Source organism: Pleurodeles waltl, chromosome 10, assembly GCF_031143425.1.
Source record: "Pleurodeles waltl isolate 20211129_DDA chromosome 10, aPleWal1.hap1.20221129, whole genome shotgun sequence".
Taxonomy (NCBI): Eukaryota; Metazoa; Chordata; class Amphibia; order Caudata; family Salamandridae; genus Pleurodeles; species Pleurodeles waltl.
In genome coordinates, this window is record NC_090449.1 from 909,010,507 (window position 1) to 909,036,974 (window position 26,468).

Consider the following 26,468-nt stretch of genomic DNA (forward strand, 5'->3'; position numbering starts at 1 on the left):
GAAATAGAATCTCTGAGATGTTGTTACATGCACTTGTGGTATAAAACACAATTTTCTTCAGGTTTAATGTCCATAAAACGTTTAAATGAAAAATATGTGCACCTGCTTTGTCCAATATACAGCCCAGAAGGGGCAATGTGGCCTCTATTTGCATTTTAAGTGGTTCATCTTTGGAGAAGGTTTATTTTTTTTAAAATACATAAGCAATTAGCCTAAGAAAGTCAATCTCTGCAACTTGCTAACACTTGCTTCCAAAGCTTTGGTTGGGGCTCTAAAAGGAGAGCAAACGAAATGGGGAAGTGCCTCGACACACCAGGGCATGACCTGGGGCCCCTGAGGGTTGGGCCACCCCCTGCTTGCAACTAAATGGCCTGCAGGGTAAGGGGGGGAGGATGCGACGAATACCAGGATGTCCGTCAAGAACATTAGGCCAACGTCTTTGCTGGCAGTGCGCCTAGATGATGTCATCTCTGCTCCCGCCGCCACAACAATCGTAACTATTTAGTCTGCAACTGTCTTTGCTGCCTCCTTTATTTGTGTGGCTTCATGATGGCAGGAGCGCTGACTCTGGCAAAACTTCAGCGGTGCAGCAGAGTTGGTTTCTTTCAGTGTTCCTTGTCATTCTTTCCAGTGGCTTGGTGGCCAACAAGCAGCTCTGCGGGTCGGCACCTGTGCCTCTCACTGCAATATCTAGGAGTCTGGCGGCACAGCACTCTCCAGCACGGAGGCTCTGGGGGTTGATTTCCTTTGAGCCCATTTCACTTACTGTCCCCATAATCATTGAAGCCTCGTTCTTACTCCCTCCTTGACTTCTAATTTAAAGTGGCCTTTTTTCTTTATCGTGCACCGCATCTGCACGGTTATTGCCCCACAGCCAGGGACAGTGATCTGGATTAACTCCCCAGGTGTGGTGGTGTGCACATTACAGGGTCATCTTATGTTAATGTTCTATTTCCTAGTGAACTCAGTAGAGATTAGCCCAAATTTCTTTTCAACCCTCGGGTTGCATTGTTAATGAGTTACAAAATCGGTCCAGTGGTTAACCTCTCAGACTTGGACCCTGGTGGGTGATCTGGTGTTGGAGGTGCGGCCCTCCTGGGGAGCAGACAAGGTTACAAGGAGTGGGGACCATCCCTCAAGGATGCAGGTGGGAGTCACCTGTGTGGTTCTCCAAGGGATAAGGTTGACTGGACCTTAGTGCTGGAAGACTGATTAGGGGGAGATCTACTAAGTTCCACACTTTTTTATGTAACCTCAATGAGCTAACTTACTGTGCTTCTTTATTATGCCTGAATTTCTGCACATCATTTAAAATGTCTTGTCATGTTGATATTCTGAAAAGCGAATTTGGATGACCTTATTTTGAACTGAGTTATGAATGTAACTGTAAACATCTCATTTAAAAAAAATCTTTAGTGTCTGTAATAAACATGGCCCTCTTACCTAAAGACAAATACATTTTCTGTCATTGACTCATTGAGTGTGGGGAGGGGGCACGGCCTGCAGTGGGGAGCTCAGAGTCGTATGGGGAAGCTCCCCAACTTACCAGAGGTGACATTAGGGCCTTGGGCCCGAGGGTCAGAACCCCGTTCCCCGCTCGCAACTCACTGGCCTGGGGGATGGGAGGTGGGAAGGATGTGATGAATACCAGGATGTCTGGCAAGAACGGAAGGCTGACGTCTTTGCTGACAGTGCACGTAAATGACATAATTTCCGCTCCTGTACCGCAATAGTCCCAATTATTTAGTCTATGACCAGCTTTGCTGCCTCTTTTTTTTGTGAGACTTCGCAAAGGAGGGAGCAGAAACTCCGGCAACAGCCATCAACCCATTCCCCCTTTCTTTGTACTATATTTCGTCTCCTGGGTATGTTGTGAAGCACGGAAGTGAACTCCAAGGATCACCCTATACCAGCAAGAAGAGTCTTTCAGCTAGTTTCCTAGACCAGCACTGTGGGGGCAGTGATCTGAATCCCGAGGAGTAATGTCTACACTGGCTGGGGGGGAAGGTTACACAGATGATTGTGGGCATGCCCCTGGTATCACTCTAGGACCCCTTGGGGAAGTCTGATGTTGGAGGGCGGCCCCCTGGGCTGCCGACAAGGTTACCAGGATTGGGGACTGTCCCTCAAGGATCCAAGTGGAAGTCACCTGTGTGTTTTTCCAAGGGTGAAGGTTGACTGGACCTTAGTGCTGGAAGGCTGATTAAGGGGACATCTACTATGTCCCACCCCATTTTATATAACCTCAATGAACTGCCTTACTGTGCTTGGGTTAAAGATGTCTTCTTTGTTATGTCAGAATTTCCGTACATTGTTTAAAATGTCTTGTCATGTTGATATTTTGAAAAGCGAATTCGGATGACCTTCTTTGATCTGAGTTATGAATGTAAAGAAAAAAATGTAATTTTCTGACATTTTTAGGTCTGTTATTAACATGACCCTCAAGAACCCTAAGACAAATCTGTTGTCCTTGACTCATTAGGTGTGGGCAGTGCCCATCAGTAGAGGACTCCGGGTCCTATTTAGAATCACCCAGCACAGTTGGTAATTGAAGCCCGATTAGGTGTTTAAGGCATTCACTATAGCCCACTTCACCACTTAGCATACCCTATGGAGAAACACAGACTCCCCCCAACGAGAGACCCCCAACTCATTCCCGATGCTCTCTTCAGTCTGCAATTTCATCTTTTCAGTCTGCCTTGTCTGGATAAAATGTTAGGAAAATGATAGTGTGTGCCTAGGGAAAAGGCCAATGACACTGCATTAAAAAAAGTGAATTTCTAAGTGTAAAAACTGTGCTACTGGAAGAAATGACAGGCAGCAACATGGATTTGATTCAGGGCACTGTGTCTCTTGGCATTTAATAACAGTTAAGTTAATGGTATTTATCTATGCAATAGTTAAGGAATAAAACCCTGCAAATTTTCAAACCTATTCCACACAGAGTTGGCATGCAGTTGTTTGCAGCATGAGTATAACCTATTAAACTGTTTTCAGGATCAGAATTTGTGACTAGTTAGTTGCACAATAGCCTCCACAATAGTTGCATGAACTAACTGAGCTGTCTCACTAGAATCTGAACCTGTGCCCAGTAGGTTACAGACATTACTAACTAGCAGGCACATTAACATTTCTTGTAACCTTCATGACTGTGATAAAAAATTGCATGTAAAAAATACAAATGCACTAGCATTCATTAACAAGCCAATGCAGGTGCCTGGAGGCTCAGTGGGCTAGGTCACAGATGGAAGGCTCGTAGGAAGACACACTCACTCTGAGTCTCAGGACATTTCGGTGACACACTGGTGACACACTGGTGCCTGGAAGTGGAGATATAGCCAACTTCTTACATAGCACTTTTGTTCTTTATTGCAGTGTCCTTTCTGAAATACCCCTAAAGAAAACGTATGCCTTTTTGAACATTTACAGACATGTGCAGATGATAAATGCTCTATTTGGCTTTATTATTTAAAGACGATTTCTAGCCTATAACCCCTCAATTCCCCCTAGGGCAAGTTGTGCTCCCTTGGATCTCCCACATGGTAACAAAACCTCAGCCATCATGATCCCTACTTAAACATATTAAACAAACCTACTGTAGGCTATTGATGTTGGCAAGCAGATTCAATATTGGATAGCCACATTATCCAGCAATAAAGTATACCTCAGTACAGAGAGAACATGCAAGAGTAAGATGTCATATTAGGTGGTATTACATGTTGAATACAAAATCAACTTTGGTGCAAAATCAGCAGGAATGTGGAAACATGTGAAAGAGCACCAATCACATTTATTAGGAAAACACATCTAGAGACAAAATCAAACTTATGTGCAAAATCATCCTTCCTGCTGCATCAGCAGGACCATGAAAACACGCTTAGGAGCAAACATGTATTCAGGCACAAAATCACAAGAGGAAAACCACTTTTAATTAAAAGTCAGTAGGAGTGTAGAATCATAATGGGATGCAACAACACTAACGGCCTGAATACAAAGGTACACTTACACATTTGTGAAAGTTTACACTTTTTCAATATTCACAAAACTGCATTTTAATAGTAAGTTTACTAGTGCAGAGACTCCACAATCAGGACGGAAATCTCTGCACATAACAAGATAGGCCTGTCTTGGAATTAGAGTTAGAATTGTAATTTTAACCCTCTCACCTGCAAATATCTGGACTTTACCCAACATATGTTGAATAGAATAGCAAATCTGACTCCACCAATAGATACACTTTTTTCAGTGTTTTTGGCATTGGAGATAGAATAGAAAAATTGACCACCAAAATATATCCACTTTCCCAATTGTATAAAAGGGCCTCTTTTTGACATGGTGAACCCCACTTTTTGCCTAGTACATGATGCAGTTTTGACTGAAAGTGCACTGAGTTCCTGCTAATGAGGTCCCCAGTGCCAGATCACTTTCCTTAATACTGTACAATTGTTCACCAATAAGCAATACCTTTGCCCCCGTAATGCCCTAGTAAATGGTACCCCTGGTACCTAGGGCATAGGTACCAAGGAGGGTCCCCAAGTGCTGCAGCACATATTGTGCCAACCTCAGGGACCCCTCACCTAGCACATGCAGACTGCCATTGTAGGTTGCGTGTTTTGGTGCAACTAAAAGTGAAAGCACGACCTGGCAAACAGCCTGTGTGTCATGTCCCCTAACACTACATGAAATATATGTAAGTCACCCCTACAGCAAGCCTTACAGCCCTATGTCAAGGTGCATTATATTACTTGTGAGGGCATATGTGCAAGAGCAGATATGCCTCTGCTATGTTTTAGTCGATTCTTAGACATAGTGAGGGAACAGGGAAGCCATTTTGAATAAATGTTCTGGACACTGGTCAATATGATGGCCTTACTGAAAATAGGGATGCTTGTTATCAAACATTTCATATTAATAGACCCTCACTGATGCCAGTGATAGATTTATTAATACATTCACCTAGTGTGCAGACTGTCTGGTTTTAGCCAGCCTGCCACCACCAAACAAGAGTCTGCCCCCTAAGGTGAGAGCATTTGCTCTTGGGCAGTCAGCAACAAAGCCTGCTCTGGGAGTGGTTTTACACCCCCCCCCCCACCCAACAGGATGACCTCCACATCTGCATTTCAAAGAAGCCCACCTTCCTTGATATGCAGATCTGGCTTCCTTCACAGGAGAGATGCTGACCCTCCTGCTCCAGGGCCCAGTTGGCACCTGACAGGTGGGAAATTCAGTATTCATGGAGGTGTGTCCACCCCTCAGGTCAGTCCCACCCCTAAGGTGAGCTGCCTGATGTGGACACCACATTTTAGAATCTGGCATGTTATTGTTGGCAGATCTAGGAACTCTGGGACAGAGGTATGCCCACTTCCCACAGGAAGTGGCCATATAGGAGGTGTAGTGACATCTGTGGTAAGTAGCTTATTGGCTACTACCCTACATTTTCTGGAAAACCCTAAATTCAGTATTTAGGGGAGCCATGGCACCAGGAAATCAGATACTTGCCAACCTAAGAAGAAGAAGGACACCCCAGAACTGCAAAAGCAGAAGAAGCACCTAACCTGGACCCAGCCCTGATGGCCTGTCTCCTGCTCTTGTCTATCTGCACCTAAGACGTCTTGTCCTGCAGCTGTTGTGCCTCAAAGAGCCTGGAGGACTTTCTGCCTTCAATAAAGACCCAGAGACCCCTGTGGAGTCTTTGTTTTTCCTCCATAGAATAACATTGCAGCATCCAAAAATTGCACTGTTGACTTTTCAAAACTGTAAAGAATTTTCTTGCAAAAAGTACTTACCTGATCGTATTGATTCTGGTACCTAAACTTATATAAAGATACTTGTCGTTTTTGTAACTTGGTGTGGATCTCCTTCTTGAGTCGTGTGTCTCATTTATTTGCAGATGTCTAACACTCCTCTCTGATGAGCCTAAGGCTGCTCGACCATACTACAATCTAGAAGAGCACCTTGGGATTGCTAGAGGAAGCCCCTGCCCATCAGTAAGGGAACCCCTGGATCTCATTTTGATATATCATATAAAGAGCCAGCTTCTACACCAATGTTTGTTGGATTTAAGAATATTAAATCTGACTTCTCCCAATGTATGCACTTTGCTCTGAGTGTGTGCAAGATTGGATTGGAGTTATAATAGCAAATATGACCCATTCAATATATCTACTTTTCTCAATGTTTGATGGATTGAAGTTAGAATAGTAAATCTGCACACCTTCAATATGTGTTCCATCCCCAATGTTTGCGATACTGGAGTTTGATTGATAAGTAAAATCCAGCATCTCCCAATGTATACCCTTTCCCTAATGTTTGTGGGTCTTTAATTAGTATAATGAATGTGACTTCTACCCCCTAGAAAAAGTAAATTTCACAAATGTCTTTTGGATTGGAAATAATATATTAACTTAGCAGCCTTTATTTTTTTATACTTTTTATGTTTTTGTTCTATTTAAAATTATTAAATTACTATATACATGTTTCTTATTTTCCAAAATAGATGTACAGTATATTTATATTAGAAGAAATAAAATATATAATAATTTGTAATGGTTTAATAGATTATTAATATTTTTTGTATTCATGAATTTAAATTTTAAATAGGTGCATTTATTTTGAAATAAAATATTTTTGCATTATGTTAATTGCTTTGGAAACATTAAAATGTAGCTGTATGTATGTTTTGTTTACAAATGAGTATTTCATCTTAACAAATGTGCAAAGCTACTGACAAATGTAATATTAATTCTATTGTACTTAAATGTAAAATGTATTTGAAAATATGTCAAAAATATGTAAATTTATGTTTTAATTATTAATTTTTAAAATATAGGTTTATTTGAATTGGTATAGATTGCTCACTTAGAAAATGAAATATTTGTTAGTAAATATGAAGTATGTTTATAAAAAAATAAACCAGGACATTAACTTGATATTTTATTACATGTGATTTCTAGTTCCATTTTTTCAATATTTTTGTCAGTTTATTTTTGTAATGAATATTATGTTTAGAGCTTTTGTATTTTAGATGTACTATTAGTACTCTATGTTTTTTGTACTCAATATTGTTGTATTTACCATATTTTTGCTGTCAATATTTTTGGACTTGGTATTTTTGTTTTATATCTTGTAAGCATTTTATAATGATATATTCTTCATTGATATTTTTGACAAAATATTTTTGTGTCTCAATTTTGGAGTAGATATTCTGACATACATCCCTTTCAAACATGAGTCTTAAAATCAACTAGATACATTTGTCCTTTACTATTATTTTGGGGAAACATTTCATACTGAACACGTCCAAAAGGAAATCATTTGCTGACCCTGTGGTCGCACTCTCTACACATTTTTCTTCAGGCCATTTAAAATTAAAGTGGTTGGGCGTGGCCTGACAAAACATGACCCAAGTCCTTCCTACGGCCATTAACTACCACTGGGGAATCTCCCCCGCCTACCTGGCAACCCATAGACCCCTGGAAGGTGGCAGAGACTGTGGGTAAAAGCAGCTGGGTGATGCAGGTGTGCCACAGGCCATGTTGTTGCTGGAGGATTGGTCGGAGATCCTGTCACCACCGCAACAGTGCTTGCATTGGCGCAACACCACCACAATCCTGTGCCAATTCAAGGCTGTGACGCTGCTGCTCTCTGTGAGATGCCGAATCTCTGCAGGGGTCTGGGGCCTGAAGTTGATGGAGCCCCACTCGCGAGCCTGTCTGTGGCTGAAGGCCTCCGATGGGGCCCATGCTTTGTCATGGTAGCACCCGTGTCGCGACCAGACTATGCCTGCTGCAGAGAGCCCCTGGAGGGGCTCGACATCTCCCTTGGACAGCCAGAGGGGTCAGCTGGCTCCTTGGAGGAGGTTCAGTGAGTGGATCAGCTTCGCATGTGCCACCCCTCCCCCCTGCTTCCATAGAGGACTCTGCGTCATGGACTAGCACCTGGAGCCAGCGCTGAGGACTGCCTTCTGAGGGGGTCTGCGGGGACTGCCTAGGGAGGTGGACTGGCCCCTCCCCACAGCAGCCTAACTGCATTTTCCTTCCCCCCTTCCCGGACCCTCCGACAGGGCTGGCCGGGCTGGTGGGGCCCTGCTGCTGCATTTGCAACCTACCTGTCAACAGACATTACACTAACATAAAGACCTCACTTACAGGAGGAGTGGGCTGGGGTAAACCCCTGCTTGCACTCAGGAGGCCCCCTGGGGACTTGTGACCCACATCCGGAGTTAGCAGGCGGTTGCTGGAGCCGCACTGACCTTGTCATCATAACCGGGAGCCGAGTTGGTGATCCTCCCCATGTGGTGTGGTGTGGTGTGGTGTGGCGTGAGGGTGGCCCAACTGCAGGTGGCATGAGACAGTGAATTTGGCCTGCATTGGACAGTCCTAGCTTGCTGAGGTGAATGAGTTAGGGAAGTTAGTTCTACTGAGTCCTACACTCCACTTATCGACCCTGTGACAATCACCTGCTGATCAGAACTTTTTTGCTACAACCCCAGGCCCCAGGCCTTTTGCCGCCTTGGAAAGACACGACCTGCATATCTGCAGCTGGCCTAAGGGACCTCCATTCTGCTAACGGGCGCTCTGATATGCCTCGGGGCAAATCTGCCAGCGTGACGCCTAGCACTGTGACTAAAGATATCCCCTTCACTTCCCTGTGGCAGAAGCCGTAGAAACCAACCATGGACTCTTTAACTGAAACAACGGCAGTGCCTCCGGCGCCTTCTTCTTCAGCCCCCATCATGGAGGCTTGCATGGACACGTACCTCAGCGAACTATGAGCTGAGATTGGCTCCCTTGAATCTGACTTCAAATCCTGCATCCATGAGGGTCAATATTATGAAGCAGACCTTGGACTCGCGGCTGGAGTACCTGGATGCCCTTGGTCGCAGGTTCTCCACCTTGGAAGACCAGCAAATCAATCTCCAATCGAAACACGAAAATATAGAAAACCGAAGTCGGAGGAACAATACCCGTATCCAGGGCATTCCCAAGGGACTGGAAGGTCCAGATATCGTATCTTTCATAGATGACTTATTGCATGCTATCCGGGGTGATCCTGATACCTCGCCTCCCATGTTAGACAGGGCCCACTGAGTTGCAGGCAAGTTGGGGTGCCCAGACTTTCCGCCAGACATCCTCACAGGAGTACACTTTTACACTGAAAAAGAGCCCATTCTGCAGGCCTCACAAAAGAAGGCAGACCTAGTATATCAGGGTCACACAGTTCAGCTGTTCCAGGACCTGGCACCCTCCACCCTGTGCTTAGCAGGGACATCCGTCCAGTTACAGACTCCTCAAACTCATCATTTAATACCAATGGGGGCCACCCAATTGCCCTTATCTTCATGTGGGAGGGCAAGCAAAAAATCCTTCAATCGCTGCAAGAATCCTAATACTTCCTGAACATTCAGCCTGCTTCTGGGGAGGATGTCCTTCCCCACCTGGTACTCCGGGCCTGGTCTACTGTGCCCTTCGAACACTTCCAGGCGGGACAGGGATCACCAGACACATGAAGCCAAGAAAGATATTATTCAGCATTTACAGAACCTGGACACCTCTCCAACACCCTCAACTTTGATGGCGGATCCTTGATGAACCAGTACGCCTTGCCACATGGTTGAGCAGATGTTCGCCACAGTCGGCACCTCACTCATCACTGGTACTTACCACAGACATTTGCACATGGACATCCACAACTACAGCCCAACATTTCATGCCCGCCTTCTGCACCACTTGAATCCTGAATGGACGAGGGCAACGTCTGGACCCTTGGGCTGCCCCTCAACTGTTGAGAGTATGAACACAGACATTGCCAGCTTGAACTTGTGCTCTTCCTCAGACCTCAGCCATTCAGGACCTTGGGGGTCCGAAGAGCTCCAAACTCACAACTGCTGTTAGCCTGCTGTTCAAATCCAGATCTATGGGGAGTGACTTCCCCTGAATGGCTGGCACTGGTATGCACCATCCCCATACACTCCTGGATTTACTGTTTAGACCCAGTTGGCATAATGTTACTGTTTTACTCACTGTCACGTAGGTCACAGTCAATTCCACTTAGGCCACAGATCACCCAGATCATACTTCCCCTCCCTCCTCCCAGCGGCCAATCTGACTTACCCAGGCACTCCCTTTGACTCATGTTCGGGTCTTGGCCCACACATGTTGCGCAGCGTTGCCTCCCCCTTTTTCCCTTACCCACGATAGGTGTCTCACTTCCATGGGTCACCACACTTCAATCTTTGACTTCCCCCCATGACTGCTACGACTGGGGTTAAATACCTCACACTCAACATGCGAGGGCTCAACCACCCAACAAACATAAGCAGATCTGGCAGAATCTCTTCCAGCAAGATGCAGATGCAATTTGTGTACAGGTGACACACCTCCTTCTGCAAGACACCCCATGAATAGTGCACCCTAAGTACCCCATTCAGCTCTGGGCCTCTGCAACCTCCAAAACAGCAAGAGTTGCGATCTTCCGCAAAGCCTCCTTCTGCACCAAACCCACAAGGGGGGTGCGTGATGAAGAAGGATGCTTCATCAAACTTATGATTCAACGTGGGTCCGACCACTCACACTTCTCAATGCATATGCTCCCAACCAGGCACAAGACACCTTTCTGCGATCCTTGCTAAGGGAGCAACTGTCTAAAGAGGAGGGAGACATAATCTTGGGAGAGGAATTCAATCCAATCTGGAACCCATCACTGGATCGGAGCGTGGCCACCTATCAGGGAACGGGTGGCGTGTCGGCAGCCCTCAATAGGGACATAACAGACCTGGGTTTATTAGATGCATGGCCCAGTGATGAGAGACTTTTGATTCTTTTGCTACGTTCATCAATCATATTCACACATAGACTACTTCTTTCTCACACACTCGCTATTACACACGCTGGACTCTGCTCTCATTTCAGATATCTTGATCTCTGACCATGCCCAAGTGGAATTAACCTGGAATACTTGGGTGCGTGGGTCGACTCCCCTCCTACTTTGGCGCATGCACTTGTCCCAGCTTAGGGATCCAGTTGATGTTGAGGTGATTCGCACTGCAACCTACAACCTACTTTGACCTTAATATATACACAGAAATCTCAGCACACATACTCTGGGATGGGTTCAAGGTTACCATCAAAGGTGAGATCACCTCCATCTCTATTGCCAGGATGAGAGAGGTCAGGCTGGTCAAGACGGGCCTCACCGTGAGATCAAAGACCTAGAACGCCAGGACCACACTACTGCATTCCGGTGTACTAAACATGAACCAGCCCTCCTGTGGGCCCAATTGCACTTGCCCTACACTAACAAAGTGAAATATGCTCACCTCACGCTCAAATAGAGGTATCACAGGAGAAGTAATAAAGTAGGGTCTCTCCTGGTGCCCAAGCTTCGGAAAAAGCGGGCCATAGCTCACATCCCAGTGATCTAGACAACCCCCGGAACTAGGGCTTCCATGGATACAGCTAAATAGCAGGCCTTCCACGATTTCTACCAGGCCCTATTCATGAGTGAGGATGCCCCCTCAGATGCTCTTAATTCCTATTTGAGGAAGCTCCACTGGGACACACTTGAAGCTTCCCATATTGCCTTGTTGAAAGCTCCCATATCCTTGGATGAGCTCCAGAAGACCCTGAATAGCTTCCCCCTGGGTAAGACCGGCAGGCTAGATGGCCTGTTGGTAACCTTCTATCGCAGGTTTTCCCCACAATTACAAGACCAGCTACTGGCCTTTTTTAATCCTTCCACAGCTGCCTCAGGACTCACTCCCACTATATCCGAGGCATAGATCTCATTAATCCCGAAACCGGGCTAGGACCCATCACTTTACCGCCCTATAGCTCTTTTGAATATCAATGCAAAATAATATACTAAAATACTAGCTATTAGGCTAGAGCCCTTCCTCTTGAGCCTTATTGATGCAGACCAGGTTGGCTTCATCCTCAATAGACAGGGCACGGACAATATTCGCCAACTGGCCCACCTAATAGGGAAAGCCAATCACCACACCATCCCAGCCTGCCTTTTCTCGCTTGATGAGGAGAAGATGTTTGATAGGGTTAGTTGGCCCGTCTTAAAGGCCGCACTTCAGAAGATTGGATTGGGGCCAGTGATGAATGACAGGATCATGGCCTCCTATACCACATCAAGCAATAAAAATCCATGTTAATGGAGAACTGTCTCAAGGCAATCAGCTACAGAGGGGTAAGAGATAGGGTTGCCCTCTCTTATTCGCCTTGGCAGTGGAGCCCCTGGAGATCAAAATTCGGCACACAGAGGATATAGTGGGGATACCCTTCGGTGGATGTGCTCACAAGGTCACTCTATTTGCTGACAACCTTATGCTAATGGCTCAGCCAGAGACTTCCCTTTCAGCACATGTTTTTGCACTCCAATACTTCAAAACAATCTTTGGCTTCAGGATCAACCTGGCAAAATCACACGCCTATCCCCCAAGCAGACTTTCATACTGTTCAGTCCCTTTTCAATGGGACCCCAGATCTAACCAGTATCTAGGCCTCTACCTCACTTCAACCTTAAACATTTGGACGATGGCTAACTGACCCGAATACTGTAGGTCCACCTTGGAGGACCTGCATCGATGGAAACCTCTAAAGGTTTCCTGTTTGTGGCGCTTAATCATAGTCAAGATGTCCCTCTTGCCAAAACTACTATATCTCTTTCAATGCCTACCTATGCCAATCCTCCATGATGAGATCCTACATCGCCAATGAGACATTTGCACCTTCATATGGGATGGAAAGTTTCCTCGCTTCTTCATTATGGCGTAGATGCACCCTTGAGATCATGAAGGGTTGGGCAGGCCAACCTCCTCAAATATTACTGGGCGGCACACCTTTATTTTATTTCAGAATGGGTTGTGCGTGAAAGTGATAAACACTGCTACACATGGACCGCAGGTGGCTTGTCATCCCATTTGGGACTTAGCGTGGCTCCCAGACATGCGAGACCCTGAAGCTCCTACCTCACCATCCCCACACAATTCTTCCTAGAAATCTTGGAGAAAGTTGCGGTAAAACGAGGGCTTACCTCCTTTCCTTCACCCAACACCCTGTTAGCACTCAATCCATATTTTCCTCTGACGCTGCAGCCCCACTCTGTTAGCCACTGGAGAGAGGGGGAATGCTGTACCATCCAGGATGTTTTTGAGGGGGAATCCTTTAAGACATACAAACAATGTCACCAGGAGTTCTGCCTCCCTGAGTCCACCAGACTACAATATTATTAACGTCACTATTGGACTCTCTCTCCCTCTAATGTGCAAGAAGCAACCCGCACACTGATTGTCTTTGAAACCTTGATAAGATCATTCAAGGGGCCCCACATACTCATATTATGTACATATTAGGTCCTCCAACATTCCCCTCCTATCCAAATACACCCCTCCCAATCCCAATGACAAACTGATATCAGAGTCGAACTGCCCCGAAACAATGGGAGCACTTTTAGTACGATATAATGCGGATCATGAAAAGGATACCCCAATGGGAATTAGCATACAAGGTTATGACACAATGGTACCTCACGTCTACCCGACTACACACAATTTTTCCATCAAGTTCCCCTTTATGTTGGCGTTGTTTTTCAGCAGCTGGAGACATTTTGCCAGGCATCACCACCTTCTGGAAAGAAAGTCTTAGCCCTATTAAGGGGACGATAGGTTATCTGATTCCAGGATCCTACGAAGCCATGCTACTTGGTATTCAACCCCATTCCTTGCAGGCTATGACTCATGCAGAGTGACACTTGATCTCACATATGTTGGGAGCGGCCAAACAGCTCATTGCACTACACTGGAAACAACCAATGCTCCCTCCCCCCATTACCACATTGTTCACACGTATGTGGCAAGTCCTTGCTATGAAATTCTTGACTTGCAAAATAACTTGTACAAAGGGGAAGTTTTCCTGTATTTGACAACATCTTATACAATATTTTTCCTGTTTACAATTTATTTGCTTCACACCATCAAGACTTAAAGCCCTCCAGCTTTTTGACTGACCCTTGCCTCCTGGTTGAGGCCCTTGTCAGCCAACCCTCCCCTTACTCACCCAATCTCCTTTTCCCCATCTCTTTGAAACGTGAGATCCCAATGGATAAATATCTCTTGCTTACTATGACTTCCTCACTCATGGTGCACGTTTTCTTAATTCTTTAGTTATGTTCCTTCCTCCTAAGGTACTGTTGCTGGGAGGGTACATTATTACTGATATTTTGATACTCTTGTTCAAAGCCAAGGCTACCTGGTCTCCATATTGTAAAATGTAATATGCATCCCCATTTCAATGGCTGTGGAAATTCCTATCCAAATACTATACTACACCACTGTAGCGTTGTCATCTGTACGGCATTAAGGCGATTGTTGTCTTTTCTCTTCAAAATGTAATAAAGAGTAGGTTTGCAAAAAAAAAAACATAGGCCCTCATTACAACCTCGGCGGTCTTCTCAGAAGACCGCCGAGGCAGCGGGCACCAGAATACCGCCAGTGCTGGTGGTATTTCTGGCTCCCTATTTCGACTTTTCTGCTAGGCCATTGGACGGTAACAGTGTTGGCTGGCCCAGCGGAAAAGTCACATCAACATTGCTGCCGGCTCATAATAGAGCCGGCGGCAATGCTGATATGCAGCGGGTGAAGTAGCACCTGTCGCGTATTTCACTGCCCAAAATTCGGGCAGTGAAATGCGCAAAGGGGCTATGCCTGGGGGCCCCTACACTGCCCATGTCAAGTGCATGGGCAGTGCAGGGGCCCCTAGGGGCACCCCAAGAGCCCCTTACCGCCAGCTTTTCCATGGCAGTCTTTACCAGGCTGGCGGTCGGGGGCTTGCACCGCTGCCCTGAGGATTATAGTGGAGGGGCCGGCAGTATGGCCGTGGCTATTATGCCACGGTCATAATAGCTGGTGGAACATCGCCAGCCTGTTGGCGGTGTTACCGCCAGCTTACCGCCGGTCGCCAGGGTCGTAATACGGCCCATAGTGATTGAGGACTAAAGTCAAATGCCATTGTGTTGGGGAATTACTGAATGGACCAGCAATGTTGAACAACAGTTTCTCCCATGCATATTGTGGCCACTGTACACAACGTACTTGCAAGGACCTGTCTCTCAGGCTCCTGTAACTTGAGAAACAAATATCACATGGTCTAACCTAATTATCACCTTGCCAATCTATCCCTGGTCACTACAAAAATTTGGCAAAAGTTTCATAACAGCTGACATGCCCATATGCCCTTGGTGCTCACGTTTGAGAATGAATTAATGCCATCTAGAGGGTACAAATTTGTCATGTGTAATTTGTCTCACTAAGAGGTTGCTCACTCCAATGGAATCGTGATAGAAACGGTGAAAGGATTACAGATAGCCCTCTAACCTCCACCCTAAATGACATAAGTAAGTAAGCTCATCAAACATCTTGATGAACATACCGTAGTACTCTTCAATGTCCAGCAAATTATGACAGCTTGTTTTTAGGTTAACACTCATGATCATTTTTTGTGGCATCCATAAGCAAGTCTATTAGAACAATGTCCTTTTCAGAAATTATGTGACCTAAATGCTCTACTTTGGATTGAAATAGCATGTACTTCACAGCAGTGAGAAAACAACAAATCACTGAGCAAACCCCTGTATAAAGTTAACTATAGTTGGTGCCCACATACTTTGCAAAAAGGAAAATGTAATCTGAAATATTAAACCCTTCAAATCTTGAAATATGTGGAACACTGACCTTTGGAATAGTGAGACAGCATAAGCAAGCTTATAAATTACAGGGGAAAACGTGAAAAGGAGTGATTAAAGCTGTCAAGGATCTGGATTTTGGAGTTAGCTCAATTTGGTTTTAAGCTATTTCAGGTCAACGGATGAGAATATTATAGTCACCACCAGCTTTGAAATCTGAATAGTGAAGGTCTACAACTGAATTTATTTTCTCTCCCACAGCCTCTCCTCACTCAGTCTTCCAACCTTCATTCTCTTTTTCTCTCCTCCTCTCTTCCTTTCCTCCTCTGCCTGTAACCTGGACATCATCTTGAATTCTAGTTTTTTGTTTTCTATGTACAATTCTACTGTTCCTTGTCCTCCGACCATCAACTTTACAACTTTCATAGGATTAGCCTTTTCTTTACATATCAAGCCAGCAAAAACGTATTCTTTAATTCTGATCTTTCAGCATACTACGTGAAAATCAATCTTGTACTCTGCCTTTCAACCCCTTTTCAAGCTTTCTTCTACTATTCATATTTCTCTAAGATCTCTTTGGGTACTATTCTCTTACCACCTAGGCTCCACGTTCTGTGTGTTTACATGTGTTCATGGTCTATATCCGTCCTATCACTCTTCCAATGTCTAAAACTAATCCCCTCTCTCATTCTCGGTGAAAACTTTGGCAACCATTAGTTCTTGTGTTTTTATTGTTTTTACTGCTGTTTCTGCACTTTACTTAACAAGTGTGATTCATCAGGAACTAACCCTGTGGTTTATCTTTGACATTATAATGTACATTTTAAATGATATATATTCCTTTTAAAGCCTGTTTATAATTGTTGCCATTTCCTTTATAGTTTTTTTTTTTTATTGATGAATGCTATTACTCAGTGATGGAAATGTTGGGTCATATTCAAATTTAAATCTTTCCAAAATACTAGCTTTTTTCAAGCCTCTTTTGTGAGTTGACATTGTTCGACTACCCAAGTTGTTGGGTGACAGGGTTTGGTCCATATTTTTCTCTCAGTGACCTAACAATATCAAGTTGCTTATAACAGAATGTTGTACTTACTTTGCACAGCTTTTGCATGATCTCTTTCATGGAAGAAACATTGATGATTTCTGAAAGTATAAGAGATTAGTGTATGGGCCTGTCTTCGTGGTTTTAATAGGTTGTTTAGTAGTTTCTCAGTCATTCATTTTCTTAGAGATGGCTCTAGCAAATCAAATCTCCAATGGTCGTTTAATGGTGGTACTAGATGGAATCAAAACATTTCAAAATAGTGACAGTCAAATCTTAAAGAAGACTTTCGGCCTCTTGAGCTCAAAGATCATTCAGGCTCTAAGGCTAGAGCCTGGAACCTATTCTTGGGACTATCTTTCAACAAGAGGCACAAATAACCTTTTGCTTAATACCTTCAAACCATTTAGGTCTAAACTTTCCAGTATTATTTTTAGCAACCTGGAGTCTTATTAAAGTACATTTTTTAAAGATCTTGGAGTTAGGGTCTAAAATATTCTTTGGTTTGTCTATTTCACCATTTAGACACGAGTAGAAAAAAAATATGTGTAGAGCAAATCATCTATGGATCATTCCTGGGCCTTCTGTGGGTCACCTGATAGTGTTCCATATTTGTCACAATTTTCACATCCCACGTTTTGTGATGCAGTTTTAAGGTTCACAATTGAGACAATTATATGTTGGCTTCTGAAAATATTTATGGAATACATTAGACTGACTGATGGTAGCAATCCTTCACCTTACATTCATCTTTATAGCAAGTCATTAGATTGGTTCAAGTTAAAGATACGTCATGAATACCTTTATCCATTTTTTTAAATGTGCGTTTACCTCCCAGGTACAAATTGTAGTAGTGTTAAGCCAAACTGCAAATTTGGATGTGGAATTGCTTTTACTAAATTGGTAGGTAATTTATAAAATTACAAGTGAGTTAAATTTAGGACTATATGCAATGTGCTGTTTGAAACAGTTTTTATGGCTTCACTGGTGAATCTACACATAAATAAATAATTATGCAGTACTCATATTACACTGAGCAGCAAGAGGGTGATGAGTAATAAAATCTGTACCTGCAGGGGAGTGGAGCCTATGCCAGGATGAAGATTAGGGATGGGAAGGTCATGATGTTAGCGTAGGAAGCATTGGTTCTACTATCGCTTGTCAGTACTGTAAAGATGAAAGCCGACAATCCGGCGGCATGAGGATGTTTAGTCATAGGCATGAAATTCACCTCTCAGGGCTGGCATCATACTAAGAAGTGCTACAACGACCACAAACTGAATTTCTTGATCTCCAATTTTTGATCAGTCAGCATTAAGGTTGTTCTTCCCCAAACATTTTGCTTTCACCACTCCTATTATTGCTGAATTGTCTTTATGTTAGCTCAGGACTCTGTGCACTTTAACACTGCTAAGCAGTGCTAAAGTGCTTCTGCTCCCTACTTTAAGTATGGTAAAATTGTGTTACACCTGGGGCCCTACTACAGATAGGGTGCACTTTTCCAGTTTGTGCAACTGTACACCTTTAAGTAGGTGCGCCAGGTGCAAATCGTGAAAGTGCGCCCAAACATGTAGAATGCACTGCCCTCAGAGCAGCTATTAACTTGCACTTTCTCTAGGGCAGTACATTCAAGAGAAACACTAAACAGCTGTTTAAAAGCTGCTCTGTGTTTCTCTGTGCAGGCGGCAACCCGTCTGCACTTTTAGGAGGGATTAGAGATCCCCTTGCAGACGGGTGCAGTGACTGACTGCACTTGCCTGCAAGAGGATGCCCTGGAGGGGTCCATGGGACAACCTTTCATCCCTCCAGAGGGCTGCCTTTAGGAGGTGCACTGAAAGTGCCCCACCTTTTTACGGGGCATTTTCAGTGTGCCTCCTAAAGGCATGTCCGCCTTTGCGCCTACATTGGTAATATGGCATGGGGACAAAGGCAAAATAATTCCCTCATTTGCATTGGGACACACCCCATGCAAACTAGAGAACACCCTCTAATGATAGTGTTGTCACTACATGTGCACAATGGCTATCTGTTTTACACAAGTGGCAGCCCAAGCGTTTGCAGCTCCTTCAGTAATACCGAAGTGCCCCGAGTGCGCACAAAGCAGACTCAAACACCTGTTGTGCTCGCAGGGCACTTCTGTAATATGGCCCCAGATTGGCACATTCAATTGACTTTATGCGTCTCTGGTAGAGTGGTATTGCACATACCCTGGGCCTGCAAATTAAATGCTACTAGTGGACCTGCAGCACTTATTTTGACACCCACTTAAGTAGCCCCTTAAAACATGTTTCAGGCCTGCTATTATAACTTGAATGCACTTTCAACCTGCATATTCAACTTGGCAGTATAGCCCCTTGCCAAGCCTTAAACTGCCCCGTTATTGCATATACGTCACCCCTAAGGTAGGCCCTATATATCTCACAGAGCACGGTGCATTGTAACTCAAAGACTGGACATGTATTTTTAAGTTTTACATGTCCTGGTAGTGAAAAAACTCTTGAATTCATTTTTCAATACTGTGAGACCTACCTCTCCCATAGGATAACATTGCATTGCCTTTTTTCATTTAATCAATAAGTGCTAACTTTTGATTGGAAGCAGAAAAGCATTTTCGGTGTCCGAGAAATTCTAATTAAAAATCCTATGTAATGGCAAAGATGCATTTTAATTTACAAGTTTGGAAATACCACTTTTAGAAAGTTGCATTTTCCTGCCCTAAGCTACTTGGTGCCTGCAGCCTATCCTGGGCCACATGACTGGATGTAGTTGGCAAATTAACTTTGTTTATTCCTCCTAGACGGCCATAGAATAGAGAGATTAGGTGCGCCTGGATGGTTTACCAGCTGGCAGGTTTGGGAGCAGAGCTGGGCTCTGCCTTCACACAAAGGACTTGTTACCCCTTTGGTTGTTGGGTGAAGAGGGGCTGACCCCTTTTCAAGCAACAACCACAATCCCTGTCAGGGTGAAACACAAATTTACTAAGTTAACCTGTGTTCCCCCTCTGATAGCTTAGGACAGAACATTTAGGCTTAACTTAAAAAGCAATATGTAAAGTATTTGTGTAACACTTAAAACAGTGAAAAGGATTGGAGCGTTGTGGAGCAGCTAAGATGGCCGCTCGATAGGAACGCTCCCGAGCTGCCGAGGACGTTTTTATATTGGAGGGAGACGTTTTTGACAGCTAGCTGCTTTTTTCCCCCAGAATTGGATGTTGGAACAAGCAGGGAGCAGTATGGTGAGTTTTTTCTCTCTTAAAACTTTGGTGTTTTACAGAGTTTAATCTTTTTAACCTACTGCTCCCTTTCTGACAGGAATGCGGCCGCCATTTTGAAAGGATTTTTTTTTTTTATTCCTAAAAAATATTTTCTTTTTTTGTCTTTTGGCTACTTGAATTAATGTGGAGATCTTAATACTTTTTGGACACTCTTGGATGCCACTCTTGAAGCTGTTATAGTCATTTTATTCTGGATTTTCTTCTAAAATGTTTAACATTTGTCCTCTGGGGTGACTTAATTGGAGTTACAGGAACATTAACTAAACTATTGTACTAAATATATACTGTGTGGCTGAAATGGAAGCCCCTCATACTTCCAAATTATCTGTATCCTCTGTCTCTAACTATAATGGTCGTAAAGACTCCGGGGGCCACAAAAGAGTTAAAAAAGACCCATCCTCTCCAACTAAGTCTCCATTGCCCCTCACATTGGATGACATTATGGATGAGCTCAAGCTAATAAAGCCTTTTGTTATGGAGACGAATATTGCGCTACAGCGAATTGAGGAGAAATGGTCACGTCTGGATTCTAGACTTTCTGAGGTGGAACAGAGGATTAGTGACATACAAGATACTACTACTAAAGTCGATACCTTTACTAAGGAAGTCGCACTACTTAAAAAACAGACAGAAGATTTGGAAAATCGCAATCAGCGGAATAATCTTCGCATTTATGGCATTCCGCAAGGTTCAGAAGGCCAAGATTTGATAACATTCTTGCAAACTCATATTCCAAAGATTATTGGTCCCTCTTTTCCATCAAAACCGAGATGAATTATCGCTTACTTCCTACAGTACTCAGATTTAATGACTATTTTGACTGCCGCCAAACAACGTAAACAACTGTTGTGGTCGGGCCAAAAGATTTTCTTTAGCCAGGATGTGGCCACGGCGACCGCCAAGCGAAGGAAGGAATTTCTGGATCTCTGACCAGCCTTAAGATCTATGAATGCTAGATTTGGCCTAATTCACCCTTGCTTTTTTAGGGTCACCTTCAAGGACAGAACAACTACTTTTGAAAATCCCTATGATCTTAAACAGTTTATATATACTCACAAAGGGGAGGCAACGGAACTCAGCAAGACTTGATCGGTTAATGCGAAATTCTTCAATTATTTATTTCTTCTTTACAGATATTGGAACCATTGAAATCTCAGGTTGAGAAAGTCTCCTTTCCGATTGTGTCTTATTCCTGTATATCTCGACATCATAGTGTTCTTTCCCTTGTTGGTAAGTCACGTCGTCAGTTGTTCATATTGTAATGTATTTATTTTGTTTTCTTGTCTCTCCTCTCTCTTGTTATACAATCATTGTAGTTCCTCAGGGTACTGTTGCTGATTGGCCTCTATTTCTTTTCTTGCTCCTCCCTTTCTCCCATGCAAAGTATTTTTTTTTCTCTTTAAGACAATTATGACTGAAGTTTCTTGGCTTCTTGTCATCTTTTCTTTCTTTTATCAATGGGGTGCTTTTGCTATCCTTTTCTTTTTCTCTCTTTCTGTTTTTTTCTCTTTCTACTTTTCTTTCTACTTTTATTATTTCCTACATCCTACAATGCAAGATTGGCATCAACACGCAGTCTTATTTAGATATATGTTCATATGTTTCCTTTCCACCTTCTTCTATGATTCACATGTTGTTTGTCTCTTAGGTTTCGGTAAGGCTTTGTTGTCTAAATGTCTTCTACTAGTTAAATGACCAGTCTTCGAATCATCTTATGGAATGTTAAAGGTTTACGTAATCCGGTTAAGAAACAAAGAGTGCTCCAGCATCTCTCTAAATTGAATTGTCAAGTTGCTCTTGTACAAGAGACCCATCTTAAAGAGCAGGATTTTAAAAGTTTGAATAGAAATTGGGTTGGACATGTTTTTGGCTCCTCTGCAGCTCATAATAAGAATGGGGTAATAATACTGTTTCATAGATCTTTACAAGTACAAGTTGTAGAGGAGACTAAAGATGATATAGGAAGATGGATTTTATTGACAGTTAAGATTTATGGTTTGCTGTTTTCCATTTGCAATGTTTATGGTGCAACTGGAGTAGAGCCTCAATTTTGGGTGAATTTTTCTTCTTTATTATTATCTTGCAACTCTGAAAATCTTGTGGGAGGAGGTGATTGCAATCAACTTATGGATCCTTTTATAGATCGTCGCTCCCAAACTCGTTATATCCCTAATAAAATGCAAAAAACATTTTATCAAGCTATCTCCTCCAGAGGTCTACGTGATGTATGGAGAATTGCTCACCCAGATGTACTAGAATTCACGTTTTATTCTCCAGTACATCACTCATATTCTAGAATAGATTATATATGTGCTACACAAAATGTTATACAAACAATTTCACATGCTAATATTGGGTCTATTCTCTTATCAGATCACACCTCAGTAATAATTGATATGAGCCTTCCAGGAAATTCCTCCTTTTCTAATCGCTGGAGGTTTAATAACACCCTATTGCAAGATCATTTATTTATTGAACAATTTACAATGTTTTCAAAATAATTTTTTATGCACAATTTACCTTCAGAAACTCAGATGAATTTTATATGGGATGCATTTAAAGCTACTGCTCGAGGCTTTATTATAGATTATGTTGCCATTAAAAAGAAAGAAAAATCTAAAGTTTCCTCTCAACTGCTCACACAAATAAAATGTCTTGAGCATGAATATTTCTGATCTAACAAACCAGACACCTTATCCAGGTTAATTGATGCTAAACTACAATACAATAAGCATTCCTTGGAAAGTGCATGTGGAACTCTACTCAAAATAAATTCCAAATTTTACGGGGGGAAAAATAAAGCGGGTAAACTATTGGCAAATTATTTAAAGATCAAAATACAAAAGTCTAAAATTACTGTTATCACAGACACATTTGGAAATAGACACACTAAAGATTCAGAAATCCTAGAATGCTTTACTGAATACTATGCCACATTATATACTCCCGAAAATACTCCTAATATGACTGAAGTGGATGCCTTCTTCCACTCTATTCCTTCGAAATAAAAAGTAGATTTGTCACCATTAGACTCTGACCTATCTGAAGCAGAAATTAAAAATGCCATTACCAAGCTTCCTAAAGATAAGACTCCTGGCCCAGATGGCTTTTCAACAGAATTTTAGTCAACCTTTGCATCTATTTTAGTTCCTAAGCTATTAACACCTATACAATATTTCATATCAAAAGATCAAGCAAAGGGCACCTTTTCTGAAGCTATGTTGTGTTTGATTCCTAAAAAAGATAAGGATTTATCCAAATGTGGTAATTACAGACCTATATCCCTTATTAATGTTGATTGTAAAATCTTTGCAAAAGTCCTAGCCTTACGGATTAATCATTTTATCCCAGACCTAATAGACATTCATCAGTCAGGTTTTGTTAAGGGGCGATACATATCAGATAATTCTAGAACTTTTCTCAATATTATCCATCTTGCCTCTAAGTCCAGGGATCCTATAGCTGCCATAACTCTAGATGCTGAAAAAGCCTTTGATCGAGTTTGTTGGGATTTTATGTTTGGAGCATTAAAATGGCATGGTTTTAGTCCTCATATTATTAAAATAAAATTATTAGACTTTTATACTCTTCACCCTCTACATCAATTTTAGTCAATGGTAAACAATCTCATTACTTCCCTCTACACAGAGGTACTGGACAAGATTATCCTCTATCACCTCTGTTATTTATATTAGCCCTTGAGCCCCTTCTAGAGAAAATACGTAGATCATCTGATTTTTATGGTTTTAAGCACAAAGATACTGAGATTAAATTCACATTTTATGCTGATATTTTACTTTTTATCTCTAATCCTCACAAGACAATTTCGGAATTTTTTAAATTATTACAAGAATACTCAAGTGTCTCAGGTTATAAGCTTAATGTAGATAAATCAGAGGTTTTGCCATTAAATGCTTACTGTCTACTAGACATGTTTAAAGATACTGGATTTAAGTGTAACTCTAAGCATATCAAATGCCTGGGCATATCCTATTCCAACTCTCTTAAAGACACTATTCAAACTAATCTCAAAGAGGTAGAGTCAAGGATTGTGAAATTACTTGATAGATGGTATCCTCTTTATTTAACTTGGTGGGGACGACTGGCCACGAATAAAATGATGTTGTTGCCCATTTAAATTTTTTATTTATCTATGCTTCCCGTTAAACTTCCTTCTAGTTTTTTAAAAATTATAAATGCATTATTTATGAAATTTATATGGAACAAACGTAAATCTCGTATATCTCTAGTCAAATTGCAGGAACCTAGAGACAATGGAGGTGTACATTTTCCATGCCTTAGAAGATAACACTCTGCATTTGTTTTAAAGTTTTAAAACAAATATGGTTGTCCCTCTCTCCCACTTTTCATAAAGGGACCTCTCTATGGAGTCAATTGGAACACTCACACATTACACCATTTACATTTAGAGATGCAGTTCGGCTTTCAAAACCCCCTAAATCTCTTTTCTCTATGATAATAACTCAGTCTATTTCTATTGCCAGGCCATTACTTCTTTCCTCTCACTCTTCATATGAGAACCTTATGCAAACTCCTATATGGCACAATAATGATATTAAATTTCATAATAGAACTTTGGTATGGAAAGGGTGGATGCACAAAGGCATTATAACTTTAGATCAGTTAATTCTAGATAATGCTGTACTTGAATTTCAAGATATTCAACGGATATGTCATATCTCCACTTATTACTCTGTGAAATATCAAACTCTCTATGCTATCCTCTATAACTTATTGTCTCAATCTTTGGAGGCTCCCTCTTCTACACAGCCTAATTCCCAACCTTATAATTTTTCCTCACAAGTCCTGGCGTCTTTTATATACAGAACCCTTACACATACCACTCTTGTGAGACCAAAATCTAAAATAGAATTAGCATGGGAGCAGGATTTCAATCAAAGCATTCCTATATCTACATGGAAAATAATATGGTCAAAACTCCATACAACATCCCGTTCAGCATCTGCAACCCAAACATTATTTTATTTTTACAATAGGTTGTACTATTCTCCTGTAGACCTTTCTAAATTTAAACCTACTACAGATAGCAAGTGTTGGTCGTGTTCTAAAGAAAACAGTCATTATATGCACATGTTTTTTGAGTGCCCTGCAGTTCATACTTTTTGGGAACAAGTTTGGGATAAAGTTAATCAGATTTTCTCCATCAATGTACCTTTCAATGTATTACATGTTTTTTGGGGTAGTACTTCATCTATTTGGTATTCCCAACCACTGCTTGGTAAATTGGCTGATTTGCTCATTGCTGGTGCACTGCAAATTAAAACTTCTAATTGGAAAGATACTACAAAAATATCTGTGGTAACTTGGTGGAATCTGATCTGTTATAATCACAGAATGTATCGAGCAAATGCTAATACTACTCAACTGTTAATTAAAAGGGACATGCTTTGGTTTCCTCTCACCTCTTTCCTTTCGCAACACAAGACTTTACATACTACTGTTAATACTTAATGGTTGCTTTATTGTAACGATGTGATTTTTAACTTGCATTGCTTTACTTTTTCTTTCTTTCCTTTTTCTCTTCTCTTTCTTTCTTTACTAAAACATAACAAAAAATGCTATTATTCTACGGTACAATATTACAGTCTGGTTGTGTATACAAATTGTTTCTTATAGATATAATTATCTTTATGATTATGATTAATCCTTTTTTTTTTATTGTTTTTTCTTCTGGTTGCAAATATATTTATTCTACTGTACAAGTGTATGCTAACGTATTCAATAAAGCATTATTAAACTAAAAAAAACAGTGAAAAAACCACACACATATAATCCACATCAAGTGAAAAAATAGACATTCATGTATTGAACAAAACAAGACTGAAAGAACAAAAATCCAATCAGTAGAAGTTGAGATATGAATTTTCAAAAAGTATCTGCAATTGTAGTGCTTAGAAACTGAAAGTACCCACCGGGGTGATCTGATCGCGCTAGACCAGGGTAAATCCAAAGTTCAGGCTGACCGCAATGGAGCGTGGGCTGGCTACAGGGACCAGCCGTGTCCCACTAAAACAGTATCTTATGTGGAGGGTTATGTGACGTTACGGTTCAAATGCGAGGAGCAGAGGAGACGATGCGAAGAAGATGCATCGATTCTGATCCATGCCGTCAGGGGCGGTATCATCATCGAGCTGCACAGTCACTGATTCTCTAGCAGTGGTGCGGCGTCAAACTCCCATTGCGAAGGTAATGCATCATCGTTGAGCTGCAGAGCCAGGCAATGAGAAGGTAAGGAGCTGAGGCCGGAGGCAATACTCCGGTTCTGAGTCATGCAGTTGAAATTGTGAAGCCTTTATCCTCAGCAGCAACCATGATGTGCCGGGAGGTGACACAGCATTTTCGATGATCACAATGGTGGTCATGCATTGATGTTGAGAGTTGCAACACAGGAAAACCCACTTCCAAGGGCCCAGGACAGGA

The 26,468-nt window shown here is 42.2% G+C and overlaps 1 protein-coding gene across 1 annotated transcript in view; it reads left to right on the forward strand.

Moving 5' to 3' along the window:
• The window catches only part of GNGT1 (G protein subunit gamma transducin 1), a 64,284-nt gene that overhangs the window by 12,513 nt on the left and 25,303 nt on the right, over positions 1-26,468 (forward strand). The window contains exon 2 of the mRNA XM_069211669.1: positions 21,140-21,236. The gene's annotated coding sequence lies outside the window, so the exon portion shown is untranslated. The remainder of the gene's footprint in view (positions 1-21,139; positions 21,237-26,468) is intronic.